Source organism: Astyanax mexicanus, chromosome 8 (genome assembly GCF_023375975.1).
Source record: "Astyanax mexicanus isolate ESR-SI-001 chromosome 8, AstMex3_surface, whole genome shotgun sequence".
Classification (NCBI taxonomy): domain Eukaryota; kingdom Metazoa; phylum Chordata; class Actinopteri; order Characiformes; family Acestrorhamphidae; genus Astyanax; species Astyanax mexicanus.
In genome coordinates this window covers 6,080,692-6,101,772 of record NC_064415.1, presented here as the reverse complement: position 1 = coordinate 6,101,772, position 21,081 = coordinate 6,080,692, and the positions used below count along the sequence as shown (strand labels likewise).

The following is a 21,081-nucleotide window of genomic DNA, read 5'->3' as shown; positions in this document are numbered from 1 at the left end:
CTCTGTTGGAGGGAAGTGAACAGAACTATCCTGTAATTCTTCTTATTAGCCAAGATTACAATACTCACACTGTCTGACTCAAACAGGAATTATTGTACAGACTCAGGAAAACTTACTTTAGTGACAAAACTGTAGATCCAGACACGACACACACCGATTCACACACTCACACACCTGCAGATAATCCAGGGAATGATCAGATTTTACTTTCACTCTCACTTAAAAAGACAGACTGCACGTTTGTGAGATTTGGGGATTTGGAGACCTCTCTGGTGAGAATGTGTAATTGCACCAAATATTCAGAAGCGTAGACAAGATAAGACAATTTGGACTCAACAAAGTTGTTCAATAACCCAACATTGGCAGCTTGAACCTCTCAAACACCCAAATAATCAGCTCATTAACAAGCCCTTTCAGAGCTGCAGGAGTGTGTTTAAAAACTCCAGCAGCACTGCTGTGTCTGATACACTCGTACCAGCACAACACACACTAACACCTCATACACCACCACCATGCTAATCAGTGTCAGTCCTGTGGGGTCCTGAGCATTAAAGAATGAGAACAGAGAAGTCTGCTTAGCTACTGAGAGTCTCTTAATGCTGAGTTTTAGCCAATACTGATCCGAAATTTATGTTATTAGAAATAATACAGCCCTTCAGTTTAGATTATTGCTGAGTAGCAGTGTTGGGAGTAACGGCGTTACAATTTCCGACACCCCGTTACTGCATGTTACTTTAGCCGCTCTATGAACTTTTTTTTTTCTTCGCTTTGCCCTGGTTAACCCCTCCTCTTTCCGGTGAACTTGAGCTTCTGGCCGCTGTGCCTGTGGTTTGGCACAATTGTGACGATTTGCTGCACTAATTAATTCAGTGATTGCCGTGGACAGCCCAAGTTCCGATTTAAGGACGTTAAGCTCTTTTTAGCTGCTCCGGTTTTTGTGGTGCTGCTGCTTTCTCTTGGTGAAGCTGTTTGATCCAGCTGTTAAACTGTTGTATAATACCATTTTAACGGTCATTAGATTGTTGTTTTTGTCCATTATTTTGTTTTGTTCATATACACATATTTCCTTTGAGTGTGGCTTGGTTTGTTTAATTTCATCCCCATACGCGTTTTTCCGTTTTTTTCCGTTTTTTTTTTTCAGTATTACAAGTTTTAGTAATTTTCTTTGGCCGTGTGGAGAATTTCTTTTTTTTTTTTTTGAAATTCGTTAGATTATATTTTTGTGAACATTTAGTTTTTTTTTTCGTTTGTTATTTTTCTAATAATAATAGTAAATACACAATTGATTTCCTTTTTTTGTCGGGCGAATAATAAAAGTAACGCGATAGTTAATTTTACTGGTAACTAGTTACATTTATAGTGGAGTAACTCCGTTAGTAATTCAGTTACCTTTTTGGAGAAGTAACGAGTAACTATAACTAATTACTTTTTCAAAGTAACGTGCCCAACACTGCTGAGTAGTAGATCCATAGTAGTTGACAATTTGTATGTTAATTAGGTAGGCGGTTCTATGCTTGCTCTAAAGCAGGATTGGTCAACTAGCGAATCAGACAAAAGCAACCATTTTCTAACTACTCCAAAGTTGGGCATAACACAGAGATGCAGGAATAAATGAATGAAGAAATCTGGAATTAAATAAATACATGTAGAAATATATCAATCAATAAATAAATCTGGAAAAAATAAATAAATGTAGAAGATAAGATAAGGTAAGATAAGATAATCCTTTATTAATCCCACAATGGGGAATTTTGCAATGTTACAGCAGCACAGAGGAAAATATATAAACAAAAACAATATATATATATATATATATTGATATATTGTAAAAATACAATATTTTTTATTTAAAATATATATAAACCCAATGTTAACCAAAATGAATAATATCTTTTAATATAAGTGACTAAATCATACCTATTATTATTATTATTATTATTATTATTATTATTATTATTATTATTATTATTATTATTATTATTATATTATTTTATTTGCGGCTCACATGCTGCACATCTCACCTCCACCACCAGAGGTCTCCTTCAGGCCTTAAAATCACCCTGAAATCACTGATGATGGTGAAATCCTTTCATTACATTTGGGGACTTCCATTGATTTGAGGTGTTTTGTAGGCCCAGTGTCGCTTACTAAAATCTGACTTATTTAAATAATGTAGTTTAAAGGCTGTAGTCTCCTCCAATGTTTAGATATTCCCAAAATCTAGTAAAAAAACACATATCGTCGCTGTCCAATTAAAAACAAGTATTTCCAAAACAGCTTTACAGGAGAGAGAGCTTTCAGACCTCAAATGATGAAAAGAAAAAGTTTATATTCATAAAGTATTAGGAGTCCAGAAATCAATATTTGGTGGAATAACCCTGGTTTTTAAATCACAGTTGCATCTTGGCATCATGTTCTCCTCCACCAGTCTTACACACTGCTTTTGGATAACTGTATGCCTTTACTCCTGGTTCAAAAATTCAAGCAGTTCAGTTTGGTGGTTTGATGGTTTGTGATCATCCATCTTCCTCTTCCTTATATTCCAGAGGTTTTTAATTTGGTAAAATCAAAGAAACTCCTCATTTTTAAAGTGATTCCTTTTTTTTCAGAGCTGTAGATATTCATGGTAGGTATTTAGTAACACTCCCTTTGGTAAGTATTGTATTTTAACTTGTTTTAGCATTCTCAAATCGTCTTAAACTGTTGCTTTTCTCCTTTTCTCCAATTTAGACGGTATAAACGAACCACCTTTTCAACTCATGACCTTTTTCAGCATTTACACTTACCTCGAATTCTACTTCTACGGTTTTCTACAGCGCTCAGGCCCAGTCTCAATAGACCCATAACCACTGCTAACACATTCCCACCCTCAAACGTCTGTTTCCTTACCTGTTATAACACCCCAACACCACCACCACCACTCTGCTAAAACCATTCCTGCTCACCAGGGAGGTGTAAAACGCCAATATCCGAAAGTGATGTGATTACGGGGTCAGTTCTGGCCGTTTCCGGAGGGAGGTGTAATAAATATTGTACACCAGGGCATTTCTTGGCCTGAATTCTAGCTTGTTTTTAACAGCCTGCGGTTTGGAATTAACTAGCGAAGCATAGAGAAGGCTGTTAATGTGAAAAGCCTGTAAATTATCAATAAAATTAAATAAGTCACACACACGAGCTGAGCTATTTTACTGGTTCTGCTTCTGACTCACAATTTTAGGAAGTTATAAAAGAGGAAAAGAAGAAACACTGAAACAGGTTTGGAATGATCTCAGCTGGTATACACGTGCCGGTGCAGTTTTTAGTGGGGGACGTTTAGATTTATTGATCGCAAATCAAATTTATTAGTAATAAATCAATAATGTGTGAGATCACTCAGAAGGAATGTTTATTTTAGCGATCCTGAAGCCTGACCTAATGCAATGAGCGGTAGGATACAAGTATGACATACTGTTACCCACATGTTTTACTGTTCAATTTAATTCAGTTTAATTTTATAATCATTAATACTGATACTGAGGTTATAAAGGACAATAAAACACTGTTAAGATATTCATTGTAGGAATACAAAAATGATAGCGTGTAAAAATGTAAAAAAAATATATATGGATATCTAAACAATATCTCTTCTAGGCAAGATGTGCCTGGATCAGTCTGTGGCAAGACCTGTGATTTTAATCCAGTATGAATTTGCAGTTTGTGTACTATTTATAGTCTGATAGCAATTATCTGGAGTGTTTTTAATCCAGTATGAATCTGCAATTTGTATAGTTTTTACCATCTGATTTCATTAATTGTTGAGTAATTATAATCCAGTATGAATCTGCAATTTGTATACTTTTACCATCTGATTTCATTAATTGTTGAGTAATTATAACCCAGTATGAATCTGCAGTGTGTTGGTGTGGTTTTTAGAGTCTGATTTCATTAACTGTTTGGTGATTGTAATCCAGTATGAATCTGCAGTGTGTGTGTGTTTTTTATAGTCTGATTTTATTAATTGTGTGGTAATTTTATTCCAGTATGAATCTGCAATTTGTGTAGTTTTTAATATCTGATTTCATTAATTGTTGAGTAAATTGTAATCCAGTATGAATCTGCACTGTGTTGGTGTGGTTTTTATAGTCTGATTTATAGTGGTGATTTTAATCCAGTATGAATCTGCAGTGCATGTGTTTTGTCTTTTGTATAGTCTGATTTCATTCATTGATGGGTGATTGTAATCCAGTATGAATCTCCAGTGCATGTGTTTGTGTGTTTTATAGTCTGATTTCATTCATTGTTTGGTGATTTTTATCCAGTATGAATCTGCAATTTGTGTAGTTTTTACCATCTGATTTCATTTATTGTTGGGTAATTTGGGTAAAATATTTTAGCAGTTTTTAATCCGGTATGAATCTGCAGTGTGCGTGTGGTTTTTATAGTCAGATTTTATTAATTGTGGCGTGATTTGGTGCTGTTGGTAGTGGTTACAGTTTAATATAATTAGCTGTGGAGTGATTTAATCCAAGAAGAGCAACTGTCTGAAAATTGTATTTTAATCCGGTATGAATCTGACGTGTTTGTAGTTTGAGAGCAAAAGTCGGTAGTAATTTTTAATCCAGTATGAATTTGCGAAGCATATAGTTTTCACAGTCTGACATGTCTGCAGTTTTTATTTTAATCCAGTATGAATCTGCAGTATGTCGTTTTTACAGTCTGATGCCTGTAATTGTTGGGTGATTTGAATTCAGTAAACCGAGGAACCTGTGCTGTGTGTAGTTTTCACACTCTGATTATTATTTGTGATTTTAATCCAGTATGAGTTTTTTTACAGTCTGTCAGCAATTGTCTGGAGTTTTGTATTTTAACCCAGTATAAATCTGCAGTGTTTGCAGTTTAACAGTCTGACAGGAAAAATCTATAGTATTTTTTTTTTCGTATATCTGCAGTGTGTGCAGTTTTTATAGTCTAATATAAATAGTTGTGGAGTAATTTTAATCCAGTATGAATTTTATTACAGTCTGAATGCAATTGCTTGAAGTTTTTTTTAATCCGGTATGAATTTGCAGTGTTTATACTTTGACAGCAAAATTAAGTTGAACTTTTTAATCCAGTATGAATCTATCAATATGTTGTTTTTACATTCTAACAGCAGAACTTAGTACTATTTTTTTTAATCCAGTATGAATCTATCAATATGTCGTTTTACATTCTGACAGCAGAAGTAAAATTTTTAATCCAGTATGAATTGGCAATGTTTGCAGTATTACAGTCTGACAGCAGATTTCAGTACTATTTTTTAATCCAGTATGTATTGGCAGTGTTTCTAGTGTTACAGTCTGACAGCATAATTCTGTAGTGGGTTTAATCCAGTATGTATTGGCAGTGCATATAGTTTTTATAGTATGGCAGCCAAATTCTGGTATTCTGGTCCTCATTATTAATCTGAATGTACATATTTTTACCATCTAAAATGAAATAAAAGGATCCAGTATGAATCTGTAGATGAGACTATGAGGGTAAGGAGGCCTCTGGTCAGAATATGATTTGTATTATGGTCTGTTTGGCTGGAAGGGAGAAGCGAGGCAGGGGGGAGGGGAGGTTACCTGTGTCATTTTAAACTGAAAGCAGGAGTTTTAGCCCCTTGGAAAAATAAATGTTTCCCTAAATTTGAGCATTAGCTCATGCTTGCTGCTGACAGCATGTGTTGAAGCGTGTATATAAACAGAGTAGAGCATTTTGAGCAGAGTGACAAGCTCAAAACAGGCCTCAGCAGTCAGGTGTGTAATTCCACAGTATGTCTAACACAGTCTATAAATTATTAAAGTATATATTAGAAGGAAAACATTACAATTGAAAGGAGGCTCTAAGATGAGATTGAGACGGTTGGGTATGGAGGTTCTACAGTTGCTGGAATGGTGATAAATCTGGTTCCTCTGCATGAATTCCTTAGTAGTGTTTAGGGTCGTTGTCTTGTTGAAGTACCCAGCCCCGGAATGCTGTGTTCTTTTTCCTCCATGCAAAAATAACCATCCTCCAAATAACTTAATTTTAGATTCATCAGTCCACAGAACCTTATTCCAAAATGAAGCTGTCTTGTCCAAATGTGCTTTAGCTTTAGCATACCTCAAATGACTCTGTTTGTGGCGCAGAAAAGTCTTCTTCTGCATTTCTCTCCCATACAGCCTGCCCTTGTGTAAAGTGCACTGAATAGTAAATATTGAACGATGCATAGTAACCCCATCTGCAGCAGGATGATGTTGTAGGTTTTTGGAGCTGGTCTGGAGGTCTGTGGGTCTGTGGGTTGACTATAGCTGTTCTCTCTATCCTTCTCCTCTGATTATCTGAGATTTTTCTTGTTCTGACTCTTCAGGTCTTAACTAGAACTGTGTCTGTGGTTCTTCCATTCCCTCACTCTGTTCCTCACAGTGGAAACTGCAGCTGAAATCTCTGAGATTTGAGCTTTTTATATCCTTCCTCCAAACCATGATGTTGAACAATCTTTGTTTTCAGCTCTTTTGAGAGTTTTATTTTGAGTAAAGTTTGAAGAGGTTTGTAGTTGTGGTTCTCGCTTCCTGACATTTTTTTAAAGTAATTTTAACCATCTAAATTAGAGGTTAGCTAGTCATGTTGAAATATACTATATATTATATAACTAATAAATATGAATAAGATAAAGAAGCAACAATCATGCTAATGTTATTTCATTTTTTAAATATCATTGAGAAATCTTAGATAAGATGTACCTTATTTATTTTAGTGTATTACAACTGATACTGTACATTTAGGGAATCTTTACTCAATATATGGGGTAAAATCTACCCAAACAAACTTAGTGCAAATTGTTACCTCGCATTTATTGAGTAGATTCTATAGGTTGTTTTTTTTACAGTGAATAATTTTCATTTTGTTGCAGCAGTGTATTATTAAAAGTTTTTTTAATTCATTGTTTTGTCATATCGCTAAGAGTATCGTTATTGCGAGAATACCATGAAATATCGTGATATTTTAGGAGCATATCATCCATCCCTAGTATAGATACATACTGAGACATAGCTTTCTGCTTTCTCCTTAATTTAGTCAGTTTTACTTCACGGTCTACAGTTTCACTCTAATGATTCAGAGCTTTATGAAATACTTGGTTGCCAACGTGAGTAAACCCAGGTGCGTCCGACTGGGTAAATCACGGAACTGCAGTCCGGATGTCCCCCAAGAGTCATGCTGAGAAACACTGGTGTAAGGTTTCTCAGAGTGAGAGGTCTGCTCTATCTACATATGAAACGATGGCTCAGACTGATCCTGGATCAGCACTGTTACTTATTACATACTGTTCCACACTTGACCCGTGCTGCAGATCTGAGATTAAGTGGAACCGAGTCAGAGCACATTAACCTTCCTGAATAAATAGCCTCGGGCAGCGTTGCTCTGCGCTCATTAAACAGGATTTTCCTCTCCCTGCCCCAAAGAGATGAGGTCATATTTACCCAGCTCCTCTGAGGAACAGAGCGGGTCTGGGGACACACTTCTTAACCTTTTGCCTTTAAAACACACTTTATAACACAGCTCCTGCCTTATCAAGTCCAGTCCAGTAGATGCCAAAATAGCAATAGGGCAGAAATTGGCGTACATATACAGGGGTGTGACAATGAAACTGAAACACCTGGTTTTAGAGCACAATAATTGATTGTGGTGACGGACAGTTCTGGTGGAAACAGGAGAGTTGTGGTGCACATTGAATTCTGCGTGATATGATCAGCCAAGGAGTTTTTTGGATACAATCCGGGTTAGCACACGAACATCCCTTTCAGACAGCTTCCTCTTACAGCGTCCACAGTTAATCCTGTTGGATGTGGTTGGTCCTTCTTGGTGGTTATGCTGACATTACCCTGGATACCGTGGCTCTTGATGCATCACAAAGACTTGCTGTCTTGGTCACAGATGCTCCAGCAAGACGTGCACCAACAATTTGTCCTCTTTTGTACTTGGGTATGTCAATGTTGTGTGCATTGCAATATTTAGAGCAGAACTGTGCTCTTACCCTGCTAATTGAACCTTCACACTCTGCTCTTACTGGTGCAATGTGCAATTAATGAAGATTGGACACCAGGCTGCTCCAATTTAGCCATGAAACCTCCCACACTAAAATGATGACAGGTGTTTCAGTTTCATTGTCCAACCCCTGTACGTACAAGCACTGTTGCTATTTAAAAAATGCAGGAGGAAGGTGTGAAAATAGACTGAGATAGCATGAACATCACAATGCACCTTAGTGTCTCTAATAAAAATATTGTCATTTAGAGCATTTATTTGCAGAAAATGAGAAATGGCTGAAATAACGAAAAAGATGCAGAGCTTTCAGACCTCAAATAATGCAAAGAAAACAAGTTCATATTCATAAAGTTTTAAGAGTTCAGAAATCAATATTTGGTGGAATAACTCTGGTTTTTAATCACAGTTTTCATGCATCTTGGCATCATGTTCTTCTCCACCAGTCTTACACACTGCTTTTGGACAACTTTATGCTGCTTTACTCCTGGTGCAAAAATTCAAGTAGTTCAGTTTGGTTTGAGGCTTCCTCTTCCATCTTCCTCTTGATTATTTTCCAGAGGTTTTCAATTTGGTAAAATCAAAGAAACTCATCATTTTTAAGTGTTCTCTTATTTTTTCCAGAGCTGTATATTACTTTCTCAAAATGTGACTTGGTGACGAGAAACGAATGATAACATATAACTGTGTATATCTGTGTAGGGAGGGGACATGGTATGTGGTGGGGTCCATTTTTTTTTAGCTTGGGGCCCCCAAATGCCTTAAAACGGCCCTGTCTGTGGGAAAATATAAATAAAAATATAAATATACTGCAGGATGACATACAGAACCTGTACACCTCCATACCCAACCGTCTCAATCTCAACTTATATCCAGGATAGAGGATCCAACAGGGTCCTTACAGTACAGTTTCCCCCAATAAACTCTAATATCCCTTTACTCTAATACTGTAATCACTCTAATATATCATAATCACATTCACACTGTCAACTTCTTGCTGTGTTTTTTGTCACTGAGTGTATTTCTAAAGTTAATCAGGCCAGAAGTCAAGTCAGCTTTCCCCTGGAGAGGCTCTGAGAATTTCGGCTGTATTATAAACAGGTCTGTCAGGGTGTAAGAATACACCAGGCATGTGGAGGAGCCGGTGCTGAGGGACTGCTTCACCCCTGGGTTTCAGGATTGTTTAACAACAACTGCTCAAGTTTAAGAATAATAATCTGAGCACAGTGAAGATCATTGTGTATCTACTTTGCTGAAAAATCCAGTTTTAAGACCAGTTTTGCTAATAGCTTCACTGCTGGTAGCTTGCAGCTACACTGATTCTTAGTTCAGCTAACCAAAAACAAATTAGAATTGCACTGTAAACTGTAGCAAAGTAATAAATAAATTTATTTATAAATTTATTTACATTATTTGGTTCCTTGTTAAAAGTTGATCTGACTAAATATTATGTGTGAAGTGTACAGGGGTTGGACAATGAAACTGAAACACCTGTCACTTTAGTGTGGGAGGTTTCATGGCTAAATTGGAGCAGCCTGGTGATCAATCTTCATTAATTGCACATTGCAGCAGTAAGAGCAGAGTGTGAAGATTCAATTAGCAGGATAAGAGCACAGTTCTGCTCTAACTATTGCAATAAACACAACATTATGGGTGACCTACCAGAGTTTATAAGAGGACAAATTGTTGGTGCATGTCTTGCTGGAGCATCTGTGACCAAGACAGCAAGTCTTTGTGATGCATCAAGAGCCACGGTATCCAGGGTAATGTCAGCATACCACCAAGAAGGACCAACCACATCCAACAGGATTAACTGTGGACGCTGTAAGAGGAAGCTGTCTGAAAGGGATGTTCGGGTGCTAACCCGGATTGTATCCAAAAAACATAAAACCATGGCTGATCAAATCACGCAGAATTCAATGTGCACCTCAACTCTCCTGTTTCCACCAGAGCTGTCCGTCACCACAATAAATTATTGTGCTCTAAAACCAGGTGTTTCAGTTTCATTGTCCAACCACTGTTTATAGACTGTATGACTGACAATAATACAGATAATTCAGTTGCTAACATAAATACACAAACCAAAAAAAAAAACGTGTTTCTTCCACTACATGAGTTTGATTAATGTAAATGTTTAATGTTATTTACACGTTTTTAACATTGATCCTAAAGCAGGGGTGTCCAAACTACGGCCCGCAGGCCATTTGCAGCCCGTTTTCTTTTTTGGAGCGGCCCGCGAGGTATTTTAGAAATAGAATGAAAGTTGGCCCGCTGTTAAGCAGGTTTTTATAAAGTGAGATTCAAAGTTTGAACGCTACGTGTCAGAAACGGGCCAAAGAGTCGGCCTGTTTCTAGCGCAGAAAAACGGAGCAAAAAACACTAAAAGGGGAGAGAGTGTGCATTTTTAGCGCAGAAAAACGGGGCAAAAGAGTCTAAAAGCGGAGAGAGTGCGCATTTCTAGCGCATGAAAACAGAGTCTAAAAGTTGCCGTAATTAAGGAGTTTAATATTAAGAGACATCATGAAATTAAACATCAATTTGAAAAATCTTTGTTTACACAACACTGTCAAAGATAAAGATAGTAAGTCAAGTAAAATGGTGTGTAAATGAAATAATCAGGAAAAAAGTATTATTTAAAGTGGTATATTTCATTATTTGTTTTATTACAGAGTCTGTGGCCCGGGATTTCAAATATATTTCTCCTTCTGACCCCAAACAAAAAAAGTTTGGACACCCCTGTCCTAAAGGATTGTAAGCAGGGCTTAAATTAGGCCAAATAAAAACCTAACGTTTGTGTCACGTCTGGTGCTGTAGGCTCTCCTGATCCTTCCACACTGAGCTCCAACGGAGGTTTACAGCCTAACAACTACACTACCCAGAACGCACCACACGCTGACATCACGCACACACCTCACCTGCTTCCGAAAGGAAGCCCCGAGCATTGATTACCCCAGGGTATTTAAGGACGCTTCACGAATACCCAGGTGCCGCGTATTGCCTGGTTTCTACCACTTTACAAAGCGTTACTCTACTGTGTATGTTTTTCTGTGTATGACCTTGTTTTTGTTTTTCTCGACGCCGATTTTTGGATTATCTCTGATTGTGGATTTTTTTGTGTATTACCTGGACTGTTTCACATTTTTCGATTATTCGATTATCTCTGATGTTGGATTCCTCGTGTTTGAACTCTGGACTGTTTCTCACTCATGGTATGTTTTTTTCCTACGTTGCTTCTGTTTTTCGGTGCTCTGCTTGTTTCTGTGGACTACCCGTTTCTCTGCCCAGTGTTTTAATAAACAACCCATTTTACTGTATCCGCGAGTGTATGTATTCTGTGCACACCATGACAGTTTGTCAGACTGAATATTTAAAGTTTCTATACATATGAAAAATTAATTATCTGAACTAAAGATTTCTAGGTGGATAAAATGATCAAAAATATTTTCTTAGGTATATTTTCATAAAAATGATTCAAAAGGCACCTGCCTCAGAGAATCACCCATAAACTGTATCAGTGTTGAGAAAAAAGCTGTAGAGTTTTAACTCTTAAGCATGTTTAAAACTTAAGCGGGGGTGTCCAAACTGCGGCCCGTTTCCTTTTTTGGGGCGGCCCGTGAGGTATTTTAGAAATAGAATGAAAATTGGCCCGCTGTTAAGCAGGTTTTTATAAAGTGAGATTCAAAGTTTGAACGCTAGGTGTCAGAAACGGGCCAAAGAGTCTAAAAGTGGAGAGAGTGTGCATTTCTAGCGCAGAAAAACTGGGTAAAAGGGTCTAAAAGCGGAGAGTGTGCGCATTTTTAGCGCAGAAAAACGGGGCAAAAACACTAAAAGCGGAGAGTGTGTGCATTTCTAGCGCAGAAAAACAGTCTAAAAGTTGCCGTAATTAAGGATTTTAATATTAAGAGACATCATGAAATTAAACATCAATTTGAAAAATCTTAGTTTACACAACACTGTCAAAGATAAAGATAGTCAAGTAAAATCGTGTGTAAATGAAATAATCAGGAAAATGTATTATTTAAAGTGGTATATTTCATTATTTGTTTTATTACAGAGTCTGTGGCCCGTGACTTCAAATATATTTCTCCTTCTGGCCCCCAACAAAAAAGTTTGGACACCCCTGCTCTAGATTATTTTAAAACACAGAGTCTGTACTTTTCCTGTCCTGCTGTTCAGTGTAGTCCTGCTATCTTCTCTGTAAGCATGTTCTTACAGTACATCTGGTGCTGGTGACGGATGGAGATCCACGTGGAGCTCCACGCTGGATTCAGCTGCTTAGTCTGGAAGAACGTTGAGTTTGACTGAGTCATGAGTCTAATCACTGAAACAACTCCACGTCACACAGCGGTGGGATTATTACAGACAGTGTGGTGCTGATGCTGCTGTTTATCAGTGGAGCTTCTGCTGCACCCATCCACTGTGTGCATGCCAGACCTGTGTCTTCAGAAAACACATTTTTCTAAAAGCCATAATGACTATAATGTTATATTAAAATGTTAATATTGATAAATGTGGTGTTGATATATTATACATTGCCTGCCCATAGAAAAGGTTAGCATCTTGATTTAACTAAGCAACTATGTAAGAGCCTCCCATTGGATAATATGTCTGATAAATCCTCACAAAGAACTGCAAAGGTCATTTTTCTCTCAGTTTTCTCCAATTTAACACAGCAGATTAAATTAATTCCTTTTGTACCAGCTCACTCATGAGTTAAATTGGAGTTCGATTTTTTTGTGTTATTTAGGGTTTTTTGTGTTCTTTAAGGTTTTTTAGTGTTCTTTCTGTTTATTTAGTGTTTTGAGTGTTCTTTTGTGTTTTTTTTAGTGTTAGTGTTTTTAGTGTTCTTTAGGGTTCTTTAGTGTTTTTTTAGTGTTCTTTCTGTGTTTGTGTTTTTATTGATCTTTAGGGTTTTTTTAGTGTTCTTTATTGCTCTTTAAAGTTTATTTTTTGTTTTTCTAGTGTTTTTATTGTTATTTAGTGCTTATTAGTGTTCTTTAGAGCTCTTTAGTGTTTGTAGTGTTCTTGTATTTTTAGTGTTCTTTAGTGCTCTTTATAGTTCTTTAGTGCTCTTCAGAGTTCTTTAGAATTTGTTTTAGTGTTCTTTAGGATTTCTTTTAGTGTTTTTAGTGTCTTAGGGTTTTTTAGGGTTCTTTCGTGCTCTTCAGAGTTCTTTAGTATTCTATAGAGTTCTTTGTGTTATTTTGTGTTTTTATTGATCTTTAGTGTTCTTTAGTGCTCTTCAGAGTTCTTTTGTGTTTTTTAGTGTTCTTTAGGATTTGTTTTAATGTTTTTAGTGTCATTTAGGGTTTTTTAGGATTCTTTAGTGCTCTTTAGGGTTCTTTAGTGTTTTTTTAGTGTTCTTTATATGTTTGTGTTTTTAATGATCTTTAGGGTTTTTGTGTTTTTTTTAGTGTTCTTTATTGCTCTTTAGAGTTTTTATTTGTGTTTTTCTAGTGTTTTTATTGTTATTTAGTGCTTATTAGTGTTCTTTAGAGCTCTTTAGTGTTTGTAGTGTTCTCTAGTATTTTTAGTGTTCTTTAGTGCTCTTCAGAGTTCTTTAGGATTTGTTTTAGTGTTCTTTAGGATTTCTTTTAGTGTTTTTAGTGTCTTTTAGGGTTGTTTAGGGTTATTTCGTGCTCTTCAGAGTTCTTTAGTGTTCCATAGAGTTCTTTGTGTTTTTTTGGGTTTTTATTGCTCTTTAGAGTTTTTATTTGTGTTTTTCTAGTGTTTTTATTGTTATTTAGTGCTTATTAGTGTTCTTTAGAGTTCTTTAGAGTTCTGTAGTATTTTTTTGAGTTCTTTAGAGTTTTTTTGTGTTTTTTGTGTTCTGTAGTTTTCCGGCTGTGTAAATCTGGAAGTCTGTAGATTGTACTCGCCATCGTTTCTTCATAACACACATTCCTGATCACCACAGAGGGTCAGATCTGCGAGGGGAGTCTCCTGTGTTGTGAGTGATTCATGGTGGTGGAGTTGTGGTGCGGATGGAGTGGTTGCAGTTGGCTGAGGCGGGTCTGTCCACCCTCTCCTCCGGGACCGGGGCTGGAATGCAGGGTCTTGAAGAAGTAATGAGCCGCACAATGGCACTTAGCTACAGTAAACCGTATATAACTCTATATATAACTGAAAACAATGCAGCTGAGAGCATTCAGAGTCTAACACTCAGATATATATATACTCCTACAGCTCTGTTTACAGTGAAGTGCTATTCTGGCCTACAGATGTTACTGTAATGTGTTGTTCGTCTTGTTTTGCAGTATTCAGTATTCTGTACAACATAACTGAATTCCATAAGCCTCATCTTTACACACAATTACTGCAATTATTGTCCCATGACTTATAGGGGTCTAAGGCTGGTGTTTGGTGTTTAGGTGTAATTTTCACTATTTTAGTTGGTAAATTAATAATTTACTTCCTATTAGGCACAATAATAGTCAATCTACAATTAAAGCAACGTATAACCTAAAATAATATGGTATGTCACCCATAATGTTATAGTGTGCATTGCAATATTTTGAGTAAAACTGTGCTCTTACCCTGATAACTGAACCTTCACACTCTGCTCTTACTGGTGCAATAATGTTCAATTAATGAAGATTGGCCACCAGGCTGCTCCAATTTAGCCATGAAACCTCCCACACTAAAATAATGACCGGTGTTTCAGTTTTATTGTCCAACCCCTGTATAGTATTTCACAAAGAACAAGAAAAGGTGGATTTTAGCATGTGGAGACCTTTAAAAGATGTTTCTTCAGTGAAGAAAATCGTCAGCACATATTATTATTTGTTCATACTGTATGTTTTTAGTTTATTTGTAATGTTAAATAGAGGCGTAAAAGCTTAGGGTTTTCCAGTCTTTTTGTATCTCTTAGACCAGGGGTGTCCAAACTACGGCCCGCGGGCCATTTGCGGCCCGTTTCCTTTTTTGGAGCGGCCCGCGAGGAATTTTAGAAATAGAATGAAAGTTGGCCCGCTGTTAAGCAGGTTATTATAATGTGAGATTCAAAGTTTGAACGCTAGGTGTCAGAAACGGGCCAAAGAGTCTAAAAGCGGAGAGAGTGCGCATTTCTAGCGCAGAAAAACGGGGCAAAAAACACTAAAAGCGGAGAGGGGGTGCGCATTTTAGCGCAGAAAAACGGGGCAAAAGAGTCTAAAAACAGAGAGAGTGCGCATTTCTAGCGCAGAAAAACGGGGCAAAAACACTAAAAGCGGAGAGGGTGCGCATTTCTAGCGCAGGAAAACAGTCTAAAAGTTGCCGTAATTAAGGAGTTTAATATTAAGAGACATCATGAAATTAAACATCAATTTGAAAAATCTTAGTTTACACAACACTGTCAAAGGTAAAGATAGTAAGTCAAGTAAAATGGTGTGTAAATGAAATAATCAGGAAAAAGTATTATTTAAAGTGGTATATTTCATTATTTGTTTTATTACAGAGTCTGTGGCCCGTGACTTCAAATATATTCTACTTCTGGCCCCAACAAAAAAAGTTTGGACACCCCTGACTTAGACCATAAACGAGAACAGACGTTTGTTGGCTCTTGATCTGAACTGCAGTTTGCCGTCTGCAGGCGTTTGCCAGGTGGTGGTGTGGCGAGAGGCCGATGAGGCCGTCTGATGGAGAGGTCTGTGTTTGTGTTCAGTCAGCAGTATCACTCCCGACTGCTTCCCACGAGAGCTCCTCTGGAACATGTGGAGGTAATTTGTGTGAATTCCTCAACAGTAAAAAAAAAACAGCAGAAGGAAAACAGAGAGCGAGGAGTGTTGTGTTGGGATGAAGTGTCTCTGAGAGAGAGAGAGAGAGAGAGAGAGAGAGAGTGAGAGAGTGAGAGTGTGGTGGTCGGCAGAATAGTTTCCAAAAGTTTACCGAGTTTTACTGCAGTGCTGGATGTGTGTCTGGCGTGTAGGCTTCTGGGAGATGTTGTGCAATACTTTAAATGATTTTTCCAGCAGTTTCTCTCTGAGTTTAGTGTATAATAGCTGAATGCTGAACAGAAAGTCTGTAGACTCTACAGTCATGCATAACTAGAAGGCCCATATTATATACTTGGTTAATTCTTTAGTTGATTTGTTTTCTAAAGGTCTGCTAATGAAGCTCTGAGGTCCACTAAAAAGTGTACAAAAATACTGAACACTGAAATTATTTTTGAAGGACTATCAAGATTTAATTTCTATAAACAGTGTAAAATTAACAACATAAATAAACAGGCAAAATGTACATAAAAAAATGGAGAGGAAATTGTAGAAATTGGAGTGTGTGTGTGTATATATAGAGGGGGTATATTACATTTTGCATTGAATTTGATAAGAGACCACTTCAGTTTCTGAATCAGTTTCTCTGATTAAGTAAAATTGAGTAAAATGAACAATGATGTTTTATTCTACAAAACTACAACATTTCTCCCAAATTCCAAATAAAATGTTTTATCATTTAGAGCATTTATTTACAGAAAATGAGAAATGTCTGAAATAACAAAAAAAGATGCAGAGCTTTCAGACCTCAAACAATACAAAGAAAACAAGTTCATATTCATAAAGCTTTAAGAGTTCAGAAATCAATATTTGGTGGAATCTATCTATCTATCTATCTATCTATCTATCTATCTATCTATCTATCTATCTATCTATCTATCTATCTATCTATCTATCTATCTATCTATCTATCTATCTATCTATCTATCTATCTATCTATATGAGGTAGAGTCACCTGGAATTCAGGCTTTCAGTTAACAGCTGTGCTGAACTCATCAAGAGTTAATTACTTGAATTTCTTGCCTCTTAATGTTTAGTTTGAGAGCATCAGTTAAAGTAGTGAAGAGGTAGAGTTACAGGTATATAGTGAATATTTGAGTAATGTTTCCATAATCCAGATTATGAGAAGAGTAAAGTAAAGTGAAGTAAAATTTCTGTAAGAAATTAAGGCCAAAGACTATCAAAAATGTTATGATGAAACTGGCACTCATCAAGACCACCCCAGGAAAGGAAGCACAAGAGTTAAGAGTTTATGTTGTACAGGGTAAGTTAATCAGAGTTACCAGCCTCAGAAACATTATACTGTAAGTTAACAGAGTATTTTCGTTTGTTTAATGGTTTTAAGTTACTACATGATTCCTTATGTGTTCCTTCATAGTCTGGATCAATTCAGTATTTATTTAATTGGACTGGTGCTGTATTCCGTACTCCAGGTGTAATATAGTGTTTTTGAGTCTGTTTATTCTCTCGTAATGAAAATTCAAACCTTATCCATCATGAAATTCTGTAGTGCAGGGAGACTGAAGGGCCGAATTTACAAAAATAAACGTTTCTCACAAGAGAGACAGAAGAGAGATTCATGGACGTGAAAGATAATGTGTAATGTTTCATTGCCTCTTTGATCTTTAGGAAATCTGTCTGAAGAAAACAAGCCGAGTGTGGTGAGAATGTGGCGCAGTGTGTTTTATCTGAGTCTGAGTGTGTCAGGGGGATAAATTAGCCCTGGCCAGCCTGTGAGAAAGTGAGATGCCAGTTTGCCACATGAAGGGAATTCCAGGGTATGGGTCCAGTTAAAATACCACAGCTTAAAAGCCCCTCCGAATCGGCCCGCTATTTTCCTGAGGAACCAGCTTCCTCTGAGAATTCCTGCGCCCGCGCTGCCTTATATTAAAATGGAAATTTCAACAGGGTTAAATGCACAATCATGGCGGCGTTGTTTTTGCTGTGTAGACTTTAGAGCTTTGCTTTTTGAAGGTTTTTGGAGGTTAATGACCGTTAACCCATATAGTATTTTATATTTTAGGTAAATTGCACTCTAAAAAGTGATTTTGTGTTTTAGTCAGAAGAACTAATATTTTTAAATTGAGTGAACTTACCGGTCAGTACAAACTTAATAAAATGTTTTTTTTTCTCTCATTTATTTTTTATTTTTTTAATCAAAATTTTCTACAATCTGGTAGTGTGGAATATTTTTTACATTTCAACATCTGAAACAAGTCCAATATTTAATTGTTGAATAGGGCATTGGGCAACCTGTCACTGTTTTGCATCTGTTTTTTGTTTTTTTTCAATAATTCTATCTTTAGATTTTTGGTAATTTATTTTAGTTAAATCATAAGTCATTTTTCAAATTATATTGTTTGTGACACTGGAAAGGATTGTACCTTAATTTTGTTATACTTGGTATAATGATAAATAAAGACATTTAGAGAACTACAGCCTGAAAACTTAAAAATGCTACTTAAACCAACGAAAAAATGTGATTTGAACCAACTTTTAGTTACTACATGTGTCAACGCTCTTGCATATTTGCTATTGCTGGCCATGCCCCATGTATATGTTGAGCGCTTCCCACAAGTTAACCACAAGTGTTAGCTTGTGCTAAATGGGAAAACACAAACAAGCTAGTTTATTCTTAACTGTGACAAAACTCATTATTTCAAAGTTCTTACATCTCCCTTATCTTCTGACTTATTAGGTACAGATAGTAGGTACAGATCCCTCCCTCAGACGAAGTCTGTAGGATAATCCTGTTGTGTACTGTCTGAGGTACACAGAGGCATATGATTCTGCTTGGAGGGTTAATAGTAGCAGAGGAGCCTTTAGTGCACTACTTTATTACCTTACATAAGTAGAAATGTTAGTTATCTATGCTTTACCTGAATAAAACATTTTCAGATATATTTTTACTTCTACTCCTTATAATTTCACACAAGTATCAGAACTTTCTACTCCTTACAATTTAAAAATAGCCTCATTACTTTTTTTTAGCTTGTTTTCATTCAGCTTTTCATCGTTCAAAAAAAAACCCCTATCCAGATAAATCTCTCCATCCAGATAGAGTGAATCTGATTGTGATTGGATGTAGAGAATTATAAATATATACCATTCCGACTCCCTACTGGTTTATACTGTGATCCATCACACCTGCACTATAGGACTAAGCTTTTGTTCTTAATGGCTTTATTTTTTCTCCTTACATTACTTTTACTTTTATACTTTAAGTTGTTTTGAATCAATAAATTCAGATACTCTACAATCCAACCAAAACACCATAGGTCAGATGTACAGAAACAAAAATCACTAAATTAAAAAGAAATTTGACAAATACACAATTGTTAAAATGCACCTTTATTCATCAAGTGGTATCAGAGTACAGTTTTAAGATCCACAGTCTTTTGTTTTTCTCATTACACAAAAATATACTTCAAATACATTGTAGGTTCCCAGCCCTGAAATACTCACGTTTCAACTGAGACACATTTATAGTGGTCTCTCATATACATATACAATTTTATCATCCAGATTTCTCTCTCTCTCACACACACACACCATTTACACTGTCACACACTTTCACATTCAAAATCGAACTAGCTCAAGCCAAACTATAACCAGAGTTGTGTTTGTTTGTTGTGTCGGGACTCATCTTAAACCAGCAGATAGAGGTCCCTCTGCGTTCATACTGTGTTCACATCTCAGAGACCTTAATAAAAACTTAACTTAACAATCTAACATCTTAACTAACCCAAAATACCAGCACTGCTACTGAGAGCCAGCGGGCATGAAGCTTATGAAGATATAATAATAATAATTATATCTGCCAGTCCATTACTGTTAGCATTTTTTAAAAATTGGTATTTATTTTATAATAATCTGTGTGTAAATATGAATACTGGCCTGTATTACCCTTAATTACAACTAGGTGTGTTTTTATATTTTCAGCATTTTTGAATTTGTCATGTAGCTAAACGGCTAAAGCATGAAAAATGGTATTTATTAGCTTAATTTCACTGTTAGCCCTGTTAGCATTTATGGGTTTATCCCATAAATATATAAAAATATAAAAATATATAAAACTGGCAGTCTTAATAACAGTTAATATTTTTGGGTTTGGCTTTAATAATAACAAATAGCCACCAAATATAGAATTATTTCTATGCAAGATATGAAATCTGCCCTTTAGCAGCTCTGTTTACATTTAGCCGTGTTAGCATTTTTTAAAATGGTATTTATTATTTATGTTATAATAATGTATGTGTGAAATATGAAAACTAGCCTGTATTATCCTTAAATACAGGTAGATATGTTTTTTATTCAGCATTTTAGAGTTTGTCCTGTAGCTAAATGGCTAAAGTATGAAAAATGGTCTTTATTAGCTTTATTATTATTATTAGCCTTGTTAGCATTTTGTTAGCAAGGGTTTGTCCTTCATTTAAAAAAAGCAAGAGATTTAAGGTTTAATAACTGTTTATATTTTTGGGTTTGGCTTTAAAATGAACAAATAGCAACCAAATATAGAATTATTTCTGCAAAACATATAAAATCTGTCCCCTACCAGCTCTATTTACAGTTAGCCATGTTAGCATTTTTGGATTGTTCTTTAGCTAACAAGCTAAAGATATGAAAACTTGTCTTTACAAGCCTTTGTAGCTATATTTTTAGCCAAGTTTTATATCTAAACAAATATATATATATAAAAAATATATATAAAGACTGGCTTTTACATTTTGATTCAAGGTTAGCCATGTTGTATGTCTATTAGATAAAAAGCTAAATATTTGAAAACTGGTCTCTGTTAGCATCACTTAGCCATGTTTTTCAACACCATTTTGAGTTTGTTTAAAGCTAAATAGGTAAAGTTATAAAGAACTGGTCTTAACTTGTTGTTTAATGTTTAGGCAAGTTAGCATTTTTGGGTTTATTCTTTAGCTAAAGAGCTAAAGATATGAAAAATTGTCTCTACTAGCCTTTTTTATTGTTAGCCATGTTAGCATTTTTGGAATAGTTTTATAGCTGAACAGCTACAGATGTGAAAATATTAAGACTGGTTTTTACATTTTTATTTAAGGTTAGCTATGATGTAGGTCCATTAGATAAATATTTGAAAACTTGTCTTTCTTAGCCTTGTTTTTACACACATTTTGGATTTGTTTTTCAGCTAAAGAGCTGGAGATGTGGAAATATTAAGCTGCATTAGTAATTTTAAGTGTGTGTCCATTTAAGAAAAAGCTAAATATTTGAAACCTGGTCCATACTGGCCTGTTATTGTTAGCTATGCAGCTTGAGATGTAAAAAAATATATAAA

General features: G+C 35.9%; 1 long non-coding RNA gene across 1 annotated transcript in view; it reads left to right on the top strand.

Annotated features, from left to right (window-relative positions):
- Window positions 1-15,373: 15,373 nt before the first annotated feature.
- The window catches only part of LOC125803935 (uncharacterized), a 14,101-nt gene continuing 8,393 nt past the window's right edge, over window positions 15,374-21,081 (top strand). The window contains exon 1 of the long non-coding RNA XR_007440423.1: window positions 15,374-15,722. This is a non-coding gene — a long non-coding RNA (uncharacterized LOC125803935). The remainder of the gene's footprint in view (window positions 15,723-21,081) is intronic.